The following is a 24,182-nucleotide window of genomic DNA, read 5'->3' as shown; positions in this document are numbered from 1 at the left end:
GAGGGCCTTTACTCCTCCAAGTTCCTGGCCATGGATTTTGGATTCCTAGTATTCTAGAAGAGTCTAGAAAAGTGTCCCTTCTAGGATGCCATTAACTCATGAATGGGTCCAACTTAGAATCTAGGTTTAACAAGTTGCAGCTAACACAGAAATGAATACTGTCAGATGGTAAATTGTGGAAGAACTTGTGAACTGTATCTGTTTAGGCTTTCTATACCGTTTTTATTAGACCGCTTAGACAGTGTAAGAAAACTAAACTATAAGGCATTCTGAAGATGAAACGTATATATACATTCAGTAGATCTGCAACGCAGTGGCTTCACTGTGTTTCCATGTCATGGAGAAGGACTTCTTGGTGTGGTTAAATCTGAAAAGGTTTCTAAGACTCCGCCCTTCCCCTCCACCCCAAATTACTGTGCCACAAAGGAGGGAATGTATTTATTAATAAAAGCAAATTACCCTAAACATGGTACGAGAGAGAGGGAAAGGAGAAGCAGACTTAATGGTCTAATGAGGCTATCTTCCAAAGACTTGTGTGTGAGGCTCACTTTGACCTTTCACTTTGCTCAGGAGCCTGGCGCTTCATTTTTCACATTCTTGCAATTACGTTAACGCTTCAAGCATTTCTGACTCAAAGTCAGCTAGCAACACCAGGCATAACTCGACACTGTGAGTTTTTCTCCTCTCTGTAGATTCATTAACAGGTCACCAAGGTCCCAACTGAAATTTAAAACTGACTGGTTCAGTTGGCTTGGTTGAGTTATGGCCAGCAAGGTAGCAGGAGAGGACCAGAGAGAAGGGAAGGCAGAGAAGGACGACCCTGAGGTTTGGAGCACAGGACAGCTGCGGCCACGGCCAGGGCATAGAGTTTTATCATTTTGGTTAGTTTTGCTGGCTTATTATTTTTGCTTTTGTTTTTGGTCGGGAAAGAGAAAAACTCTGAGACCAATACATTGGGTAAAAACCATAACACACAAACCTCTGTGTTGTGGGTAGCGGCACCCACTGATGCCATGTTGAAGGATTTGATCTCTGTAGGATTTTGTTCCTTTAATCATATCTCCGTGGGATTAAAGAATGGACACGGTAGCTTATGTATTTTGAGTACGAGGAAGTCAGTCATTTTACTGTATTAAAGTGTGAGGGACAAAAAAAGTTATGATTCCTAGAAAATGGAGACTCTCTTGGCATGGAGAATTTCCTACCTGGCTGACCACATCAGTGACTCCAAAACACATGTTGAAGGGTATTCTATATATGTTTTCAAGGTATTTTGTCCCACCAAATTGTCCAGAGTAGCTTTCTGTGGGAAAGATTAATTATCTGCTTCAGGGCAAAGTCAACAGAGATATTGACTGAAATCACATATGCTTATCCTAGGTTAAATCTTAGGGTCGATGTATAATGGAAAACCTACGAAGGAAATTTATGTTCTTCGTATTAAATATATTAAAGTGTTTCATTGGAAATCAAGCATTTTAGTTTAGAAAAGAGTTTTCTTGCTTATTCAGAATTTATTAGCACAACAGGCATATGGAAAACTGTAAAATGATTCAGTTTCAAAACAAATTATGATAAACAGAAAAAATAGGGATGAATTGTACTAAAGACAATGTTTTCATACACATTTTAAATTAAACTTTAATAGCCATATGCTGTAAAACAATATATGCATTTATGTTGCTTTATAATTTGGGGAATATTTCTACTAAAATGAGTCATACACATCTTTACTTTGGAACTTAAAAATATCTCATTATTTTATGACTTGATAGGGAAAGAGCTACAGTTACACGGGTGAAAGGTCATCTTTTCCTTCTCCGTGTTTGTGCAGCAAACCAAAAGAAGGGGGAAAAATCAAATTTTAAAAATATTCTAAGAAACAAACTTGATAAAATGTGAAACCTGACCTTACTATCTTTTCCACACAGCACATGCCTAGCAGTAAACTACATAAATAGGAACCAGACTAATTCACTCTGATTTCTTTGGCTAAAAGCAGCTAAAGGAAGGGAGTTTATCTTGTTAGTCACATGAAAATGAAGAAAAAAGTCTGGTTTTTCAGGGATAAAATTAGGGTGCAGACTGGGACTCTGGGGAAGTAACTGGCCCTCTTTGTGTCTGGCTTCCCATCAGTAAAATTGGGCTTGATAATAAGGCTTGGGGTCCCTAATTCTATACCTGATGAGTCAAAAGCTGCTTTGTATTTCATTGTGGGTTTTGCCAGAGTAAAGACTAGGAAGCAGCCCCTTGTTCACAGAGCACTTCGAGAGCCTTAGATGAAAGGCACAATATATGTACAAAGTATTATTATTATTGATGGGTTTGTGTAACTCCCATTAACGCTGATGGGAGTTACGCATGTGAATTGGCAAGAGAATAGACCTCTCAGTGTTTAGAGCACATGAAATTTACATTTTTTCCAGTGCTGTAATTGAGATGTTGACAAATTGGAGGATATTGATGAGCCTTTGTTTTAAGTATTTCGTGCCAAGTTTGTTTTATTTTTTCCGGGTTTGAACAATGGTGTGGGTTCAGCAGCAGTGAATAAAAAGGGTAGAGTAAAGATAACTTTGTATTTCAATATTTTGATGTGCCAGTATGAAATAAATTGTCTTAGGCAAATGGAATATGCTGTTTTAATCATTAGCTAGGCATGAAAGAAAAATTGATGTTGACATCTTTGCTGTAAAATTGTTGTAATGGGGCCTTCCTTACAATTCATTTTTGTAAAATTCATTTTGTACATTCTGCAGCAATTGAACAATCCCTGCACTGTGAATAGGCAGGATTCCCAGAAATACCGAGACAGTTGGCCCAGTAACTGCTGAGCTCACACTGCACACCACACGCACGTTAACCATACTGTTGCCAGACCCAGTTTAACCTAAATCCATTAGCATTCGAGCATCTATACGTCTCTCATCTTTCAGGACACAGGGCTGTACGAGCCAGCATAGTTCTCCTCAACTCTGCCACCTACCAAACTTCTCTGTTGATGTCTCTTTCTATCATCCAGGCAATGAGACTAGAATTCCATAGCTAGATATTTATTTATTACACAGCTCTTCAGAAATCATGGTGTTGAAATCTAAAAATACCCACCGTAGATTTAGTGTGTTTATAGGTAAGCAAGAGTCTAAGATAGGATTACACTGTTGAGTTCTTATATAATGCATGAAATAGTATCTTCTCCACCAAAATATTCCAGTTCTATATTTAAAGGAGGAGGGGGAAAAAACCTCAAACCCACTTACATGGGTCCTGAATATGTTCTACTGGGATTTCTTATTCAGTCTAGGAAAACTCTGTCAATGGAATGTTTTCATAGTGGCGGCAATCTCTTTAAAATAACCCTAAATACAATATGACAGATGCCATCTGGCATAATCTTTTGCTAGTTGCTTTTAACTTTTATTTTTCCTAGAACTAAGTTCATCCAAAACTGGTCACTTACTGCTATGATAAATATGGTGACATTTCTTTTCCTTCCTGTCCTCCTAATTGTATCAGAAGATTCACTGAGAATGTAACTGAGAATCGAACATTGCCACAGAAGAAGCTGTTGTATTATAGAATATTTATGTTGCATTTTCATTCTCTTTTGGCTCCCCAAATAAAGTCAAAAAGAATACTATCCTTTAATCATCAGCAAACATGCAAATAATTTCTGTTGATTTTCTTAGGACTTTTTAGAATAGCAACCGTTAGAAATAAAATTAAACTCTTCTAATAAATAAATGCTCTAGGAGCATGTAATGGTGCCCATAAATACTTAAAGCTTTCTATAATTGCTGTTAATTTTGAGTAATTTCTTCCTATATGTATCAATTTACTTGAAAAACCCGGAGTTGGGATTTCTAGATTTTTTTTTAACTTAGTCATGTAAAGGGATGTCTCCTGATGCCAGTTAGAGTTTAATTTAGAGTAGTAATTAAACTTGAATACTGCCTCATAAACAAAAGATAAACAATAAACCAGCCATGTTCCCTGCTGTTTCATAGCTTTCTTTCCCAGATGTTTTAGCCTGATAATTTTTACACAGTGAACTACCGAACATGGAGTTGTGGACAGAGGTTGAGAAAGAGTTTTCTTTTTTGTTTTTTTTGGTTTGGTAATCTTTTTTTCCCTCCAAAAGTCAAAATGCAGAGGATTTTCCACTATTTAGATTCTTAAAAATTCTGATAAATACTTAATGCAGATGTGCTTTAAAGATAACTCTAGTTCGTTTCCTTAGGTGTGTTCTCTTTTTTTCCTTTAAAATGAATCTTGTCATGAATGTCTTTTACACTTAGTAGTGTAAAGAAGAACATATTTTTGCTTATGTAAAATCTTGATAGCAAGTCAGAGAAAGGAAAGGTTGACAATGGAAATTTTTTCCCCCTTTTCCTCCACTTTTCATCCCTATTCATCCCCCCCCCTCCCCCATGACCAGTGTCACTTTGTGTCTGTACTCTTCCTTGGGCTACAAGGGTTCTCTGTCCAGTTCTGGACCAGTCCACTGTCAGCCATGATCTTTCTAATTGTCAAGTACTAGTCGGCGTTCAATGCAGAAGCCATGTTATTTTCACTGGGTGGGGTAATTACTGAAAGCTGAGAATAGCTGCACTAAAGACAGAGGGATACTTTCATGATCCCATTAGCATAAGAGTGGGTAAATTATTCATGCCAAGTGAGGATTCTATGGGGAAAAGTATAGTTAATGCACATAGTTTTTAAATGTATCCCTTTCTGCTCTGAGACTAAATTCTTGTTGGAATCTGTTCTCAGACATTTACGGGAAAGCTCTGGTGGCGTGTTAGATGCAGTTCATCTCTTTCTGTTTGCAGCACTCTCAATAGAGACCATCTGGCAAAGATCCAAAAGGTGATTAAACAAAATGATCAGCTCTTGTTGCTGTGTTACATGTCCAATACTCCGGATTAAAAAACATGACCCACGACAGTCAAGCTAACGTCATGCCGTTTCCCCTTCCCCCTCCCCTTTCCGTGTAAGAATTCAGATGGTCCACAAATGTGTGTGCCATCTTTGTGTCCTTATGGCCCATAATCATGAACAGGTTGTGCAAATGGCTCTTTCTGTAGCACTGTCTGTTCCAGCAGCATAGAAGCATTTCATATTAATTGGGTCAGTCTAATATTCATATTGACATGGGGAAAAATTACTAAAATTTATTCTTATAACAGACAATGAATATGTGTGCTTTCTGCCATGAGGGAAGTGAAATCTGACAACTGGCTTGTGCAACTGATTAATTTTTCTTGAAACTGGAGAAAATCAGAGCATGAGAAACTGTCATTCTCTGAAAACAGTGCACAACCCTTTGTAACTAAACAAAATGGATTGGGTGGGGGGCTTTCTGGGAGCTTGTGGAAATGAGCTCTGGTTTTAACGCCATAATCAGGGATGAATTTACAGTGCCATTCAGAGGCATCCTCCCTCCCCATAAACAAGCTGATAATCACAGGGAAGCTGACTTCCAATTAGCTTTTCCTTCCCTTACACGGATCAGGGTGTTTATATGTCCTCCTTAAGCTTTAATATGTCACTCCTGAGTTGGTACATCTCATGTCACGTTCAAAAGTTTGGAAATAAAATGTTTTATTATGAGGAAATCCTGCTGATAAGCAAGGTAATTTTCAACCAATCATTTCACGATTGAGTTAAGGTAAAAATGCCAAGATCTGTGACTAGCGGACAGATGTATCTTATCTTTGGGGGTTTGCACCAAATGCCAAGTAGAAATATAAATTGAACAAACCCCAGGCATTGTGAGGAAGTGATTGAAGAAATATTGAGATGAACTCTTGGAATGAACTCTGTATGTATTTTTATAACAATGCAGTGAATTGCTTACATGTCACGTTTGCATAAACCTGAACTCTGATTTTATTAAGGGGCAGTTTCATGTAGGTTAGTTAAGGCATTCAGAACATGAGACCATTACTAGGTTAATCAGAGATTATGCCTGACCGTTTAATATTGTGGAAATTGTGGATATTATAGGATGAATTTGAGTGCACATGTCCAGAAAAGATAAAGAATAAAGCAGAAAGAAAAAAATTCTTTAGAACCACTTTCAAACATCCTCAGACCTGTCAGCTCCCCTTTCTAAGGGAGGGTAAGGCAGTGGGTTAGAAATACAGCCGGGCACAGTACTCAGGGAGGGGAAGTGAGGATCCCCTGGAGTCAGTGCAGTGTGGCAGATGAAAGGGACTTGCATAGCCTTGGGGGTCTTAAGGCTATTATAGGGCAACTCATGCTCTGTTATCATGCTGATTTTTCAATTGATTTTCGGCTGAACAGTACTTGTTGAAGCCCTCCAGAGCATCAGACAGAGCCTTATGGTGCTATACATTGTAATACACATGTTCTATTTTTTCCCTTCATTGTCTTGTCTTTACTTCGGAAGAATAGTCTATAATGACGCCATGTTATTTTTCTCCCTTTTCTCTGTCTTTCTTATTTCTACCCTCAGAAAGTTCCTTGAAATTCTTATTGTTTTAAATTTAGGAATGGGGGTGGTGGGGTAGTGGGAGAATAACTTTTTCTTCATCTTCCTATGTGACATTTGCTTTTAATTTGGCCTTTAAAAATATTTTGATGTCACAGCAGACAATAATATAAACCATTTTTATCTACCAAATTTATCCCTCAGTAGTCGTGAGCTATTCACTCCCTTTCTAACGATCAGCAAGAAAACAACTATGGGATTTCACTGAAATCTGATTTCTCGTTAAAATGAAAGTAAACCACTTTAATATCCTTTCTATACAGCAATAAGGTCCCTTGGCTTGCTGGAAAGCCAGGTCTTGAAAAGGGAAATAATGGAGCGAGATCTAAAGGAAGTGTGTCCCTCTCCTTCTGTCTAGGGAATTCTTACTGAGGAAAATCTAATTCTAGTGTCATCTCCTCCAGGAAGCCTTCCTGATTTGCCCGGGGCATAAGCCAGTGTTCTCTTCTCTGCACCCCAGTGGCACCTTCTACCTCTATTTTAGCATCTTTCACATTTTGTGTTGTAATTATTTGGTTCCTGGTCTGTCACCCTGCTTTTTCAAGGCAGAAATGATTACTTACTCAGCTGTCTAGCAGTAGTAGGTCCACTTCTGAATCAATAAGCAAAATCCACAGATTTCAGTTTTTTTAAGGTGGAAACAATTCGATCAAAACTTTGTGCTCATCAGCTCTATTTTTTAACATATTGATACATTTGAAAAAAATCCTATTACATCCTTAAGAGATAATAAAATTATTTTCTTTTACTAAAATGTTATTGTATGCAGTGCTGCCTTAAATAAGGCAATGGCTATCAGCTTAAACTTAGAATTATTTTGGTTACAGGTAGGGTCTTAAATTTTAGATTCTTATTTTAAATAGTATTTTTAAGACAATAGTTAAAATGGGATTTGTCTTATTTGTTCTTTAATGTTGTCGTAAATTATATACATATGGTCAGAATTTGGACATGGGATTTCTTTTCATAATGTTATCTATACAAAAGTAAGTGTATGGATATGTCTTGTAGCGTAATGTAATGTAATGTAACAAGGGAAATTGCTTAATGCGGCAAATAGTTTCCCCATGATGAACTCAGGGTCCACTTTGCTTGTACTTCTTGTTTAGGATGAGACTGACCTTGGGGGAAGCCATGGGTCTTCACATACAGGTAAAGAGTCTGGAAGTAATTCTTGAATTTTTAGGCTGCACATGCTTTTGTTGATTTCCTACATATGCCTTCCAGTTTTTTCATAGTTTGCTTTTGAGCAGGTTTAATTTACTTTTAGTGATGTAAGCAAGCCCTGTATCGAGCCCTTTTTCATCCGCTTGAGGTTCTGTCTAGAATCTCGGACTGTGAGTCAAGAGGCCTGTGTGCCTTAGGGTCAGGGTTGCACTGAAAAGGGCACAGACTTAGGAGGCAGAGAGACCTGGGTTCAAATCCCAGTTTTACCCAACGTCTGCTAGATTCAGTTTCTCCATCTGCAAAGTGGGGAAAAACTACTTACCCTCAAGGTTGTCCTGGAGATTATATTATATTACATGAGACCTCATGGGTTAAAGACATAACATTGCCTGGAACCAGTAACTGTTAGTTCCTTTATTCCCCTGTCCTCCTGTCCTATACCGACTCTAATTAGCTCTGTGGCCTTGGATGAGTCTCTTAATCTCTTCAGACTTTTGCTCAGTTATGAAATAGGGCTGAATTAGATGATCTTTTACATTCAAGCGCCAGGAATCTAATGTTTACATTCATGGGTCTTATTTTTTCTTTGTGCATTTTATCTTTTAACATAGAAGAAGGCTGCAAGTATTTTGGTTTTTGCTTTTTTGTTTTAAATCAGAGGTGTAGCATGAGCATTTTTGTTTCCTTCATTTTACAGGATAGTTATAATATGTAGTGAGATAATGTTCTTCATTTCTTGCTTTTGTTTACAAGGAAAGACTATTCTTCCTGGTTTGGTAAGAGAATAACTAGGCCTTAGAGTTGATTTTCTGAGGATGGCAGACTGTCACGATTCAGGTGTAGGACACTGAAGGTGGGGCATTAATATCAGAAGTGTGAGGTGTATTTTGTAAATACAGAGCAACTTCTCCATTATCCGTTATCTAATCAATTAGAATCTCTCTCTCTGTTGGCATTTCTATATGTCACAAGTAGAATAATAAAGGATAATCATTACAGAGGCTGAGACCCTATCCTGAAATGGATTCCAAAAGTCTAAATAATTTTCAGGAGAATTATACAGTTAAGAATATTTTACTGTACTCTATTTTTAGACCAATAATTCATACCAGGTGAAGCTGTTACCCTTTTGTCAGTAGAAGTTTTGCTTCATCAAAACGCTCATTCCTTAACCCTCACCGCCAGCTAGAGATGTCACTGTGGCCTCAAAACCAAGCATTCGGTTTTTTTTTAAGTTTGGAGATTTACAAAAGTAGGCTAGGAGTGTAAAATTTCATATTTCTTCTTCCAGCTAACATTTGTAACAAATGCCACCCGCTGAAATAAAACCTCCAAAATCTCTATGTACTAAATGTGAATGATGTAGAAAAGTTGATAAATCATGGATTATTGAAAGCTTGTGGAATCTACCTTGTGGGTGTCCTTTTATGACACGTTGTCACACACCAGGGCTGATATGTACATATACCTGTCTGGAGGTGGAAAGCTCTCAATCTCTCAAGACCTCTTCTAAGTGTATGTTGCTTAAAATCAATACACAAAGATATTCATTGAACAAGGCACTCTGGGAATAAAACTATGAAAATTACAAGGGTCCCTGCTTTCAGTAACTTACCGTCTCCCGTGAGGTGGGGGGTCAAGTATGCAAGTAAGTCTGGGGCATGGATGGAGGAAGGCCTGTTGACACAGAGGGCGTGGGGTATACGGAGGGAGGAGCTTTGGAGGCACACGGCTCTGAACACTCAGCCTTGCCCTGCCACTTATAAGCAACAATCTTTCTGAATGTTAGTTTCTTCACCTGTGAAATGGGAACAATAATGATCTCATAGGGTAACTGCTAGGATTAAATAAACACTACTTTTTAAAAAGTCTAGCTTGGCGATTAACGTGGACCCCCCCCCACCCCAGTATTCTCTTCTTTTAACATTTATTGACCATGTCATTGAGGGGAATCACTATCCTAGATGCTAGAGATACACGGCTCATAAGATGTGGTGCCTCTCCTCTTTATACCCTTTAGTAAGTAACTCAGAAATGTAAACGGATAACTGCGCAGGCTTCTAACATCGCATGTAACTTACTGGTTGTAAGGTATTTCAGACGAGGGAGTGATTAATTCTGTCTGAAATCTCTGCGGAAGGCTCCACAAAACTGGGGAGGCTTTAAAAGACTTTGGTGGCCTTCAGTGGGTGTTTCCAGACCAACAAGGTAGGGAGTGGACGGGAAACAGATGGAGGAGCCGGTGCAGAGGCCCCGAAGTGTGAAGCAACATGGCATGTTCAGGGCAACAACCAGATTGATGCTGCTGTTTGTGAGAGAGGCTGCATGGGGAAGAGGGTGGCTGGAGAGGCAAGTAGGGGCTGTAAGTGAAGATCCTTGTTTACCAGGCTAAGAAGCTTATACTTAATCCTGTAGAGCACTGTTTACCAAACTTTTCTGGAGATAAGGAGCTCCTAAGGGGCTGGTGCATACAGATTCCCAGGCAGACCACAGCCACACAGAATCAGGATCTCCATGGGAGGTCCTGGGCCTCTGAATTTTTAATCCATGCCCCAGGGATATGGGTTTACCATTAAAGAAATTTAAGCAAAAGGAGTTTATGATGAGATTTATATTTTTTTAAAAAGCTCTTTGAGAATGTGGAGAGTACATTTGAGGAAAACAAGACTAATTATAGAATAAGGGTTCATAGTCCAGAGGGCAGATGAGGGCTGAATTAAGACAGTGGCAGTAGAGATGGAGGTGAGAGGACTGATAGATTACATGTAGGAAGAAGGAAAGGGGACAGAGTCCAGAATAATATGCCAGCCTCTCCCTTGGTATAGGTACCATAGTCTAGATAGTTTTCTTTTTCCCCGCCATGAGTTTTGAAGTATGGACATCTATCAATCACTGGAGAAGATAAGGAATAATATTCCACTTACACATGCAAGGTTGTTCAAGTAGAAATGAATGATGCATGTTGGATGAATAATGATTTTTTTCTGGTCGTGAGGTACGATAACTTAGGGGCAGTGCAGTACAGTGGTTAAGGAGGTAGCCTTTGGCATCGCCCTGCTTGCCTTTAAATCCTCAGATCTGTCACTCGTCATGGGCAGTCCTCCACTTTATATCTGTAAAACAGGAGTACTAAATATCTAATCTAATAGATATGGGGAAGTAAGGATTGAATGATGTGATGTATCTAAAATGACAGTAATTTTATGCTTGGTTCATAGTAAATAAAATATTATAAATATTTTTTATTTAAAAGTTGCTTTTAAAAGAGTTGACAGCTGACCCTGTACAACTGACATCATGATGAGGAACCTAAAAATGCAATCCTGCATTCATCCCTGGGAAAAGCGAAGTTACGGGCTCTACAGCTGGTAGAGCATCTACATGCCCTGAGCCCAGCCCTAAGCCCTGCCACTAGCCCCAGGCTCATCAAGTGGAAAGTAATTCCTTCCCTCTGAAGTCCTATTGCACATTTTTCTGATTCTCTCCTCTGACAATCAGGTTCCCCCTGTGCTATAGTAATTGGTTACATGACTTATTTATTATCCTGTTTGACTGTAAGATTCTTGAGGACACTTTCCATGTCTTAAGCATCTTCCCTGTTTGCCCCCGCATTGTACTATGATAACATAGGAGGCCTTCAATAATAATTATTATTTTTTTCGAAAGGAGGATTGGGTCCATATTGTGAAGGACATTGAATAGCAGGCTGGGGAGTTTGTGCTTGATTTGGTAGGTAATGGGGACCTATTGAAGATTTTTGAATGGGGGTAGTGACATAATCGCCTTCCTTCTGAATGCCAATGACAAATTCTTCACTATGTCTTCAAAACAGCAGACCCATATGCTTGCCTGAAATACTGTCTATTTGAAAGAGTGGATATTCTTTTGAATGAAGAAACAAATTTCAAATAGCTTAAAAAAAAAACACTTGGACATTCTCTCTTAAGTAATTTAAGCACTTAAATTATTGTGATTCACAAAGGTCCCGAGTATGTAACTTCATTCTAGAAACGTTTATGAGGACACATTTTGGTAAATTTTTGTAGTGTTGTTATAATTATTAACAACTAGAAAGGACTGAGTAAATATATCTTCTTCAATATTTGGAAAACTATGGTTCCATGGATATTTGAATAGACATCACTTTAAAAAAATAAAAGGACTTTGTGGTTAAATAGATTGAAAGCCGGAGTGGAGCAGGGTTTTCTCTAGTATAGGAATGTTCAGATCCTCTAATTTGCTAATGTGCATTTTAAGTCTTCAAGGAGTAGAAACACAGGCTTCCTAGACTCACTTAACCATTGAAACCCTTTTTTGCATTATCTCTGGGGACCAATCTTCCCCAGAACACACTCTGGAAAACGCTGTCCTCGACTGCTTCTTTCATTGAAGTACTCTCAGATAGGGTTTAATATCCTAGGGAGTCTTCTTGCATCTTGTATTTAAAAGGCAGGTCAGCATGGGCTCAGGATCAATTTTCAGTAGTGTAAAAAGCAATTTCCTCTACCGTCTGAAGTCTTGTGGACTTCAGCTATACTTGTACAGAATGTTCTGTTAACTTAGCTATTCTTGTAGTTAGCCTTGATTGTATTAATCAAACAATGTTTCCTAAATATCCCTTGAGTGTTTAATTCAATGCCAGCCCATTTAGTTACACCCTCAAAAATGTATAAATGAGGATCCCAGCAGAATCCTGTTATGAATCATATTAACACTTAGTTTGATGCAAAGCATACAATGTACTTTCCTTCCTCAAAAGCAAACTCTTTTTCCTTTTTTAAAGTGGCCGCTGGGTCGGAGGCTAGATGATAAATCCATGGAGGCAGGAATGGGGGTGGGGAGGGAAAACCATCTTCGCTCATTTGGGAGTGGATGGCTTGCGACCCCGTTTGCTTCAGGTGGTGAGCAGTGGACTGGATATGCCATCTACCAGTGGGAAATTTCTGGGAAACAGAGCTGCAAAAGCCCAGGCTGCCTGCATCTAGCTGTTCTGGGATCTCCAGAACGGTTTAGCAGACTGTTAGAACCGGTTGCCACCAGACGAGTGTTGCCTCTCTTGGCAAGAAAATTTTCCCTGACTCTTCCTTATTGTTGGAGGATGCCGGGAGGCGTCGTGTTCAGGGGCATTCAGGAGGTCCGGAATTGCAGTCCCTCTTGGTCACTAAGTGAGGGGGGAGACTTCTACGTTCAAACGCTCTACTCCTGAGCATTAGGGTGGGATTACCCACCAAAGTGTGTCACCCCCTTTTGGCTGCAGAGGGGAGAATTAGGCTGGGCACATTTGTCTCTCCAGCTTTGAAATGATCAAGAAGAGGCTAGTGGTACAACTAAGACTATCTTTGTAGTATGGTGAGAAAAAGCCTGATTTTGTCTTGTTTGTCAAGAAGTTTATCTACAAGATTTTGAGCTCTTTATAACAGTTAGCTCAGGGAGTTGGAACATTTCTAAAGGATGTCCTCCTTATTTTGTAGATAGGAACGTGGACATATTTGGACAGCCATTGGTCTTTAATATCATTAGTCAACTTTCAAACCTGAGAGTAGAAACACGGGTTTACTGGGTAAACAGATGTTGGTGCTTCTGCACATTTCAGCATCGTTATCAGCCGCTTAACGGATGAGCCTTTTCTCCATGTTTCTTATTCTAAGTGGAATTCTAGTTGCTCATTTTCTGTCAGTATAAAGCATGAGTTGCTTTCAACTGGCAAAAAGAAAACAAAAATTAGACCCTGGCTGAAATAAAATGACACCAGAGTAATGTGTCAGATTTTTTTAAAATTAAAGAAAAAAGTGGTGCTCTTACACTTTACTGTGTTGTTCCATATGTTGGACATTTAAGGCAGAAATATCGGGGAAGCTTCCCTTTGAATGTCATCAGGGACCTTGAAACGTGGCTGCTCTGTGGGAGGACAGTGAAAGCCCTGAGTTCATGGACGTCTTCTGACCTCATACAGCTTCACTCTAGAGACAGTCATCTCTGAAGCTGTGACATTTTAACTGTTTCATCTACACAGATGTACTTTTTTTTTTTAAACTTACTTAAACATACTGGCCTCTTTTTAGGCATGTTATCTGATAACATTTGCTGAGTTTTTATGGTATCCTGGACAGCAGGAGGTAAGGAAAACAGAAGCTGAGAAATCAATCTTGATTACGGAGACTCGCTCACCTACTGCTGGCTCCATAGACCAGCTCTCTGTATCGCCCTCTGTATACCCCAGCAAAGTGCTCAGTACGGAGGAGTTTGTGATAAATAGACATTGGTCGAATAAATTGTTGTTTCAGCTTGATAATTGGTTAATATCTAATAACTTGTAGCAACTTAGTAGATGGTGTTAGCATTGACTTAGGGATTAATTCCTTATTAGGAGTGTCAGCACACCTGAAATTGTTGAGTTTGTCAAAGTGTCAGTCATCAAATCTGTGATGGATTTATTAGGTGGAATTGAGTAGTTAGAGGTACAAGAAAGCGAGGACAAGGTCATGGCTAGAGATTCCACCAACTCCTACAAATTTAAGGGAAGTGCCTCTGTGCTCTATGAAGAAATTCAAAAGCGTATAACTTTGTTCTTAAGAGTGTGGAGTTAGTCTAAGTGTGATCTTAGGTGACTGACTTAACTTCTCCAAGCCTAAATTTCCTCAGATAGAAAATGAAGATTACAGAGCTATGTAGAGATGCTGTGACAATTAAACTAGATAATGTATTTGAGGCTCTAAGTGGTGGGCCAGGCATATATGACACAACATCTCCATAATAATGTGCATATGATCACTGACTATTAGTTTTGAGTCCATAACTTGAACTTTAAGACCACATCACTTTCTGTGGATTCTTATTTTAGGATACAGTATAATATGTTTTTTAAAAATATGAGAATAATAGCTCAAGAATAATTGCCTCTCTATTTCCCCCTGATTCTTGTCCTCTCACACAGACCTACAGAGACAGGACTTGTAGGCACAGGAGGCTCAGGAAAGGGGTAAAAATATGGGCGAAGTACGTGACCCAAATTCTCATTTCCTGTGTACTATGCTTTGGTGCTACATCATGCTGTCCCACTGCCCTTTTTTTTGCACTTTCTAATTTTTATTATCTACCTAAAGGCCAGAATGGAGTAAGTGGAGCCAGAATCTGAATACGGCTCTTCCAATTAGCCCGTGGAAGGCGTGACGTGGGGTGGCTTTGTGAGGCCCTGAGGTTATGGCTCAGACTCCAGAGTAGGAAAACCTGGGCAAGGTTCCAACTTCAGCTACCTGTAACCCAGGTTCATATCCTGTAAGGGAGTTTGGTGGAGTGCATGAGGTGATAATATATGCCTGGCATGTACTAACCATCCATTACATGTTCATTGTTATTAATATTATCATCATCTCTTTAAGCTCTCACGGACTTACCTTATGTCTCTGTGTGATGCGGCTATTAGGGGATTCCAGGTCTTTTCCAACTCTAACATGCTGTACCTATTAATTTTTAAATAATTTCATTCAAATTCCACATTACATCTGCCAAGTGGTACCTTACACTTGGTTTTACATTTCTGTTTCTTAATATATTCTTACATAAATTTTCATTTGATTCCCCCCAGAATCTCTCAGGTTTATCCCCATTTTCTGGATAAGGCAGCTTGGCCTTGAAGAGGATCAGTTACTTGCCTGTCACCATAGAGAAAGGATTTTAATTTTTTTCCTGTTCTATACCTGCAAAGTGAGTTTTGTATAAGAAGGTACTAGGTTCACAAAGGCATAAAATTTAATGAAGGCAACTGATTGTCCTGAGAAAGTCATTAAAATCCCCATATCATTCTCTCTAATCTAAAGCCTGCTACCCTTCTATTATTTCTTTATTACAACCTTTTACTTTTATTTCATCAACTTAAACTGGAGCCTGAGGGAATTCTCTGGTGGTCCAGTGGTTAGGGCTAGGCGCTTTCACCGCCGGGCCCAGGTTGGATTCCTGGTCGGGGAACTAAGATCCTACAAGCCACGTGGCACGGCCAAAAAGATAAAAATAAACTGGAGCCTGAGTTCTCACGTGCCACTTGTTAAAGATTGTAAATCAGTGACTTACACTTTCAAAAAGTCATTTCTTTTCCATCTTTTTTTCCCCATGTATGTTGGTCAGATCCATGGGGTCAGTCTTGGAGTAGGAAGGGGAGAGGTCAGAAATTGAATTGGTACATTCTAAAGGCTTAGCTCTCTTCTCCTTGGACTTAGAAAATGGCAAAGAATACAAGAGGTGCTGAACCATAAAATAATGAGACTGCTTTTCTTCTAAGACTCGCCAAAACTCTTATAATCACCAACTTCATATAAAGTAAATAATGCTTGTTTGCATTTTACTATTTGCTCTTTGCATCAAACATCCATTGGCCTTGGGAATAACAAGAAATCTGCTACCCAAAGAAAATCTACCAATTCCATTAGTAGCATAGCAGACAGAATCAAAAGCCTGGAAAGTTAGTGAATGTTTCATATTGTGGGTTTTTTTATGATACTTTTGTGTGCATAAAAAAGACTGTCTTGGAAATAGTCATTTCGATTTTCTTTTTAATTTGCTCACCAACACCACTTAATTACCTCTGCAACCTAATATTAGAAGCATTCACAAGATGGGCTTAAAAAATTAAGTCAGGATGCTTTCCTTTTAGCTATAAATGGGTTGAGCATTTTATTTTTATCTGGCTGGAAAATATCAAATCAGTAAAATAAAACCACACTCTTTAATTGAAAGGTACTTATGCAATATTCAAACCATAATGTCAGTCACATGTAGTGTTCAAATTCTTTAGAGCTCCTGAAATACTTAAAGGTATCCACAGTATTCTGAGGAAGTTATTTTCTGCCCCACTACAGAATAAAAAAGAATCAATCAGGGCTCCTCTTCTCTTTGGCAATATTTTTTCTCTAAAGGATTTCTTGACACTCTCTTTAGTTCTTGACTTTGAGGGCTGTTCCTGACGAATCTCCAGAGATGAGTTTCAGTGCCTATAGTAGTGTCAAAAGCATGCGATTACATGCCCAGGTGCTATGACCTCACGTTTGATTGCCTGCAATGCACTAGACAAAGGGCTTAGACTGCAGCCTACCTAGGGGCTTCCAGAATTTACATTATACAGTTTTGGAAAGAATATAGTTTGAATTGGGGAGCATGAAAGTAGTTCTAATCTCTAGTTGGCCCAATCTTGAAAACTTCTGGGCCATAGTAGGTCGTGAGTCATTTTAGGAATGAGAATATTAAGGCATAGTTTCAAAATCATGTAGCGTCCTATCTTTATAATTTTCTACGCTTTTGTAAAGATCTAAAAAGTACATTTGTAGATACCTAGTTATCTTTGCATTCAACATTTCAATGAACATTAGTTGCCTAAGAAATCATAGCAGACAGTAGATAATTTATTCCCTCCTTAGAAATGTTGTACTTGTTTGTTGATTTTTTTTTTTTTTTTTTGCGGTGCACGGGCCTCTCACTGTTGTGGCCTCTCCCGTTGCAGAGCACAGGCTCCGGACGCGCAGGCTTAGCGGCCATGGCTCACGGGCCCAGCCGCTCCGCGGCATGTGGGATCTTCCCGAACTGGGGCACGAACCCCTGTCCCCTGCATTGGCAGGCGGACTCTCAACCGCTGCGCCACCAGGGAAGCCCTTGTTTGTTGATTTTTATTCACTAGATTGGGATTGTGGTTTAAAGAGAAGTTAATCCTGACTTTCTTAAAACCTATAGAGTTTCAGGATTTCTTAAAGACAATGGCCTTTGATATTCCAATCCAATAAAAATTTCCCATGCTTAGGTAATTAACTATACCCTCTTTTGTTGAAGTGCTGGGACAACTATACCCTCTTTTGCTCAAGTGCTGGGACAATGTCGATGGTGTTTACATAGTTAAAATTAAGTTGAGAGTTGACTAATTATTCAATTATTTTGACTCATGAAAATAAAAATTAATATTTTATTTTCTATACCAATAGGAAATTAACCTGTATTTGTTTAAACTTCTCAATTCACTATGCCTGTGTAAATGTGTTTTACTGTGTTATTTACTATAAGGATTCCTAAAATGTTTCATTATTTCTCTTTTCTTCTAAATTTTTGTAAATGATAATAGAGTTTGTTTGTTTACAGTTGTGGAGATTTACACTATTATCACTGTATGTTATATCTTCACAAAATTACACAGAGATTCCTTATCAGCATTATACACTAAATATAGCCCCTGTCTATTGGCAGTTTGTTTTCAGCCCTGGGAATAAGTGGATGTGTACAAAGTCATCTTAAATTTCCTAGTTTCCTATTTATTTGATGATATATTGCATGCAGATACAGATGAGGTATTTTTTCTCTTCCGATTTCTTGAGTTTAGAAAAGATAATATTTTATTTTGGTCAAGATACCTAACAAGTCATGATCAGACTTTAATATCTGTTTATTCTTTGCTTTCATAAACTAAACAGTCTCCTCAAAAATCACTGCCTAACTCACCGTGAAGTCCTTTTGATCAAGTTTTTCGTATACTGGATATTAAACAGGTTATTCTGTTTCCTGCCTTAACCAGTTCTAGTCTAAGAACTGTTTGACTCGAGCAAGAGTTTTAACTCAGATCTTGCAGTTCAACACCCATTGGGTGAAGACGTTTCTGTGGTTCATTTTTCATGGCTTCCTTCTGATGTGTTATATGTTAATAGGGAAGAGAAAAACTAATGTTATATGTGAGCTAATTTCTTGCTTAAGAATTTTAAAGAGCGCTGTCTGGGATCTGATCATTATCTTTCCAGATGCCAGCTTTGTTTAGTATTACATCTTTATTGTAGCCTGAGACCCAGTTCTTCTATTTGATTATTACCATTTTGGGACAAAAAACAAAGAGCTAGAACAAGGAAAAGAACCTATGATATATATGCCCAAATTTGGTAGCAATAGCAGAATCCTCATCTTTATCACAGCTAATATTTGACAACTGCTTTGTGTCAGATACTGTGCTATGTGTATTTAGTATAATTTAATCTTCATAACCTTGTTTAGACTTTTCAGTTGGAAAACCTGAGGCTTAAAGAGGCTAAGTAACTTTCCCTTCCTCGAATATCTAGAACGGGACCAGGCTAAGATTCTAACTTAGGTCTGTCTGACTCCCAAACCCAGGCACTTAACTACTTGACCACACTCTGTCTACAAGAAGAGGTGTTAATGGTATTAGATACCTGTCGTCAGCCAAGAAATTGGGGCTGGAGGCGTTTTCGCCATTCTGAGAATTTCAGGCGAGTTTCGATATTTTCTGTCATCTATCCAGACATTTCTCTAGAGTTGTTTAAGTCATCGTAGGGCATAGCAGCATTGGGAATCAAACTCATTCTAGAAATCAACCCTATAATTCTGATTTGGTGGCAGGTTTGTAATGCCACCTATAATCTTGAGAAATTATTGATAATATATAGAATTGGCATTTTACCACATTCCCTGAAGGCCACACAGAGCCCTCCAACATTTTTCTGATATTGTTTCAAGAGACAGGTGACCAAATGAAGAAAGTTTTCTAAGCCCTTATCTTTATGAATATGTTGATGATGAAGGTACAAAAATCACTTGTTCCCAAATTTCTCATATATTCCAATAAACATATGTTTAGATCAGTTAAATTGTAAATCTAATGTTTATTAGAAAACCGGTATGGCACACAATAAAACTAAATAGAAAAAGGTAAATTTGGATAAATTCTTCAAGGGTCCTTAGTAGATTTCATACCATATAGTTATCCTTACTAGGATAAAATTAGAATTTGTGAAGGATCTAATAGGAATTTTTCTCCCAGGCAGTTGCAGAGGATAAACACAGGTATTTATTTTTATTTTAAATATTGACCTGTTCAATCTCCATGATCATAGGGCACCGTAACAGACAACGTAAGAAGACAAAGTTGCACACTCCAGCCTTCCACATGAAAGGTCTTTTTCCCCTCTGTCTCTTTGACCACATCTTTGGGGCCTATCCTCCCTTCCATGGCCTTATTTTTTTGTGTTTTTTTGTTTGTTTTGTTTTTGCGGTACACGGGCCTCTCACTGTTGTGGCCTCTCCCGTTGCGGAGCACAGGCTCCGGACGCGCAGGCTCAGTGGCCATGGTTCACGGTCCCAGCCGCTCCGCGGTATGTGGGATCTTCCCGGACCGGGGCACGAACCCGCGTCCCCTGCATCGGCAGGCGGACTCTCAACCACTGCGCCACCAGGGAAGCCCCATGGCCTTATATTTTTGCAGCTAAAGCTCTTTATTGATTTCTGCTGCTTATTCTTACAACTTTTGACTTTGAAGCGGGGGGGCATCCTCAAATAATTTTCCGTTTGAGCAATCCTACTTTCTCTCTAAGAAGACAAGTTAGAATACTTAATGATACTTAGGCCCCTGCCATTCTTATGTGGGGTGGGCATCCGAATGATGCCACGGGTGTCAGTAAGAGGGGGAACTACGTTGTCAAGTTAGTGCCACATGCAAAGTGTGTTAAATCAGAGACGTCTGAGTCACACTGGCTTACCCTGGCATCTGGGTCTGTGGACATTTCTTGTGCCTTTTATTATAACTTGTTGCTGTTGGGGCAGAGTAAAAACATTTTAGTAGGCTTCTGAGCAGATCACTGGCACTGGAGTGTCTGGAGCTCAAAGTTCTAATCTCAGCTGTAATTTCCCCTATGACCTTATGCAATTCACTCGCAGAAATAAAATGCCTTATTTTGAATTTGCAAAACTGTATTGATATCTTTATATTCTGCCTGCTTCTTTTAAGTAGTTTTAAAGTTTTTAAAAATTTTTTTGAAGATGTAGCCTGGCTGCTATTTTATTTATAGTGGAGATCCAGTTTTCAAAAGTTAAGAGGAAATGCCACACTTTTGAAAAGGGTTTCAGGAAAACTGGCTCAGTGACTACAAATCTTAGTTTTCCCAGCCATCTTCCAAAAGGCCAGAATTTCTGCCTCCTTGTATAATTTGCCTCAAAGAAATAATTGGTCACCTTACAGTTTTTTAAAATGATAACTGCAAGTATCGAAACATTTGATGCCAGCTCAGGTCCCTAATGAGTGACTTGACAAGATGGGTATGGTAACCAGCTACTTATGAAATGGTCAGCATATTTTGAGTGTGGATACCTTGGCAACTAAGAACGCTACTATGTAGTAGTTTGGTGGTTTGACCTGAAGACTTACATGTCAAAGATATTTTACAGATGCAGGTGCAGTCATCGTTTGAGGTAGAATTTCACGGATGACAGAGACTTGTCCGCTTCCTGGGTGAGATGTAAATTAGCTCTCTCTGCCCTCGAACACTTCCACTGTGGGCTTGAGTGCTCTTCTCTTAGGCATCTGGATATATTGTGACATCTAACATAGCTTCTTCTAAGGAGGCACCCCAGTCCCTTTGACAACCATCTCCCCACCGTTTGACTTCTTGCTCCACTGTTACACTTAGAAGAATATTTGTGTGCACCCAGTGGGAAGGTCTGTTTTGACTTTAGAGATGGAGGACCTGGAGCTGGAGTCCTGTGTCAGGTGAGGTAGTAATAGGAATGAAAAGTGCAGATGTGGGGAGTCACGCCACCAATGAAGATCAGATGCTCCTCTGTACAGGAGGCTTACCGTCCCTATTTAAAATTATTAACTGCATCCTGTATTCTCTATAGGGAATTCTTAACTTTCTGCTTAATTTTCTTTCTTGATTGGTAGGGGAGCAAACTATGTGATACCCTCAAATGAGAGGATAACCAAATTCATGCCATTTCTTTATTAGGCACCTATTTTTTCCCCAGATTCCTTTGGCAAAAAACATGATTCTGGCCCCAAAGTTCCTATTTTTAGGGCTGTTCTCTACAATTGTTAGAATTGTACAGAATCCTTGCACTTTATAGCTGATGCCAAATGCAGTACCAGGAATGGTGACAGCTTATAAGTCATTACAAGATCATAAACACTTTCATTTTATTCACCTTATTTCCTTGGATCCCACCTAAACTTCTATAAAAAGCTCAGATACCCATTTCTCCTCCCATGTAGTGTATATATTTTTTTCTATTCGAGTCTGTGTCATCATTGTTTAATTTATTTTCAGTTACCTTCCAAACACCCCGTGCAAAAGGCAGGGAGCACATGTTCCAGGGTTACAGATACTAAACTGGCAAATTTAGCACACAGTAACTTCCCGGAGCTAAAATGTCAGTGTAGAACATGTGCTTAATTTAACAGCCCATAACACTGTTTTTAGAACACTAAAGTACCTACCCAAAGGAAACCTTATAAAACCGGGCTCTTTAAAGTTAGTAGATTATACCAAGTGAAACTACACGTTGTTAATAATATGCATCTTTGTCAGTTCCTGTTAATCCCAAGGCAGCTAAAAAGGGAGACAAGTGAAAGTCCCGACGATGAGTTTTGAAAAATGTACTTTGGAAAGTTTGATAATTAAAAACTAAAATGAAGATAGTCCATTTAGGAAAATATTGTATGTCTGCAAACATTGGTATCCTAAAGACACGTCAGAACTTGGATCCCATGTCTGAGGATATTTAATTAAGCTTTTTTGAATAAACAAATGCACAAATTGCTTAGGTCTTACAAAAATTATCAGTGCCCTTAGATTCTGTTGCTTAGGACTAGGCCAAATAATTTGAAAGTATCTCTAATTCTTTATCTGCCATATGTAACATTTCAGCCATGACTATTTTATTTCACTCTTAAATATATAATTTATAAATAGAAGCAATGTTGATAGACTTGTTTGACTCCCTTCTAGAAATAAATGACTCATTTTGGATTGCATATGAGAGCTTCAAGCTGCTCTAAGTAACAATTCACGACAATGAGAAAATCATTATATTATTCATCTAGGCAGCAGGGAATTAAAAAAAAAAAGAAAGGCAAAGCCTGCTTCCCTAGTAACTGGGACTTTTTTTTTATTATAACATCACTGATGGCAAACTTTATGCTTGCTTAAGTTCTGAACGTTGAGCAAGTGAGCATACTTCTTACCCCCCTTTTTTGTTTTTTTTTTTGGTACCTTGTTATACACTATGTATATTGTTGGTCGTTTAAATGCAATAGAATATACATGAATCAAAAAGCAATCTTAATTTTTAGAAATGACTTTACAAAGGATTCTGATATATCTTTTTAGACTAATTCTTCTACTTGCAATTTCATATTTATTCAAAATACATATGTTTGCTTTAAAAGTGGGATTTTCCTTTTTAAAGAAATCCCCTGGAAAAGGGACACCTCTGTTTTCCTTTTAAATGCAGGAAATCAACATCACCTCTGGCAGTAATCTTTCCTCATAATATGGCCCAGTAAAAGTGGTGGAATTTTGATCCAAGTGATCCATGGAAGCTTTGCTGATGAATCTGCTGCCCACTGCTGTCCTCACTGTTTTGAAACTGAAGAGAATAGGAAGGAGGGAGGAAAACACATTTTTAACTCGCAAATTATTTAGGCATGCAAAGTTTGCTTCCCAATGAGGAAAGAGCTTTGTTAGCAGTGACTGCCCAGATCACATGATTCAACCTTTTGACAACTGAGTGTCTGCTGGAGACGGCTGTGAGAGATGACCTTTTGACCTAGGAAGGAATGCTGTGAAGGTGGGGAATGTTCTCTCAGCCCCTGCCCGGGAGAGACCATGGAAAACAGTCCCAGCCCCTCTGCTCACAGGATCCTAGCTTGGTTTTAGCTCTGAATTTGGTGTTAGATGATAACCACTTGAAGGATTCTCCTAAAATTATTTCAGACCTTCACTATTACTCCTACCATCTGCAATAGAGTTAAAGACAAAAAGCAATATGAGTTCTCCTATAAACGGGTGTTGCAGGTGACAAAAATCAACTCCGTTCTTGCCACCAGTTTATGGGCTAGAACCTTGTCTCTCACCTGTTTTCACGCAGGGAATGAAGCCTGTGCACATGGGTTGGGGGGCCGGAGATGGGGTGTCGGGGAGCAAGAGGGGGTAGGGATGCGACATAGAGAATAAGTCCATTGCTCTAAAAGCATTCCCAGGAGCGATGGTCTCTGTACGAACAAAAATCCATTGTGCAGGGCTGTAATCTGAGAAACTTTCTGTTATCGTGCTTGTTCTACTCAACAACACTGATCCCCGGTACATGTGACCCTTTGAAAAGGAGCACCACGTTGGTGATTCCTCTTATTACTAAATACCATTGTGTTTATAATGGCCATTTATATATGGTTACACTGCACGCCCGTTTGGTTCATGGGCGTTCCTGAACACACGGATGCCACCTGATCAGCACAGGATACAGACCTCGGCCTCTTGATCACTCTCTTTACCTTTCCGTCTTCTGTCATTTCCTCGATGTCCTCTGTGAGAACGAAATAGGGAGCTTAGCATGGTTGAAAATAGGGTAGCACAAATTCTGGGGCTCGGGTGGAGGGGTGGCAGGACCAAAAAGCCTGTCAAAACCTTGAAGAAAATAGGTTACTTGATGTTATTTTTTTTTTTTTTCAGTTCCACAAAATGTCTGCATGCTT

The 24,182-nt window shown here is 39.0% G+C and overlaps 1 protein-coding gene across 1 annotated transcript in view; it reads left to right on the top strand.

Annotated features, from left to right (window-relative positions):
- The window catches only part of MEIS2 (Meis homeobox 2), a 199,659-nt gene that overhangs the window by 17,449 nt on the left and 158,028 nt on the right, over positions 1-24,182 (top strand). The window lies entirely within an intron of this gene.

Source organism: Leucopleurus acutus, assembly GCF_964270905.1.
Source record: "Leucopleurus acutus genome assembly, chromosome: 1".
In the NCBI taxonomy this organism is placed as follows: Eukaryota; Metazoa; Chordata; class Mammalia; order Artiodactyla; family Delphinidae; genus Leucopleurus; species Leucopleurus acutus.
The sequence above is the reverse complement of the archived record's forward strand: the minus strand, read 5'-3'. Positions and strand labels throughout refer to the sequence as shown.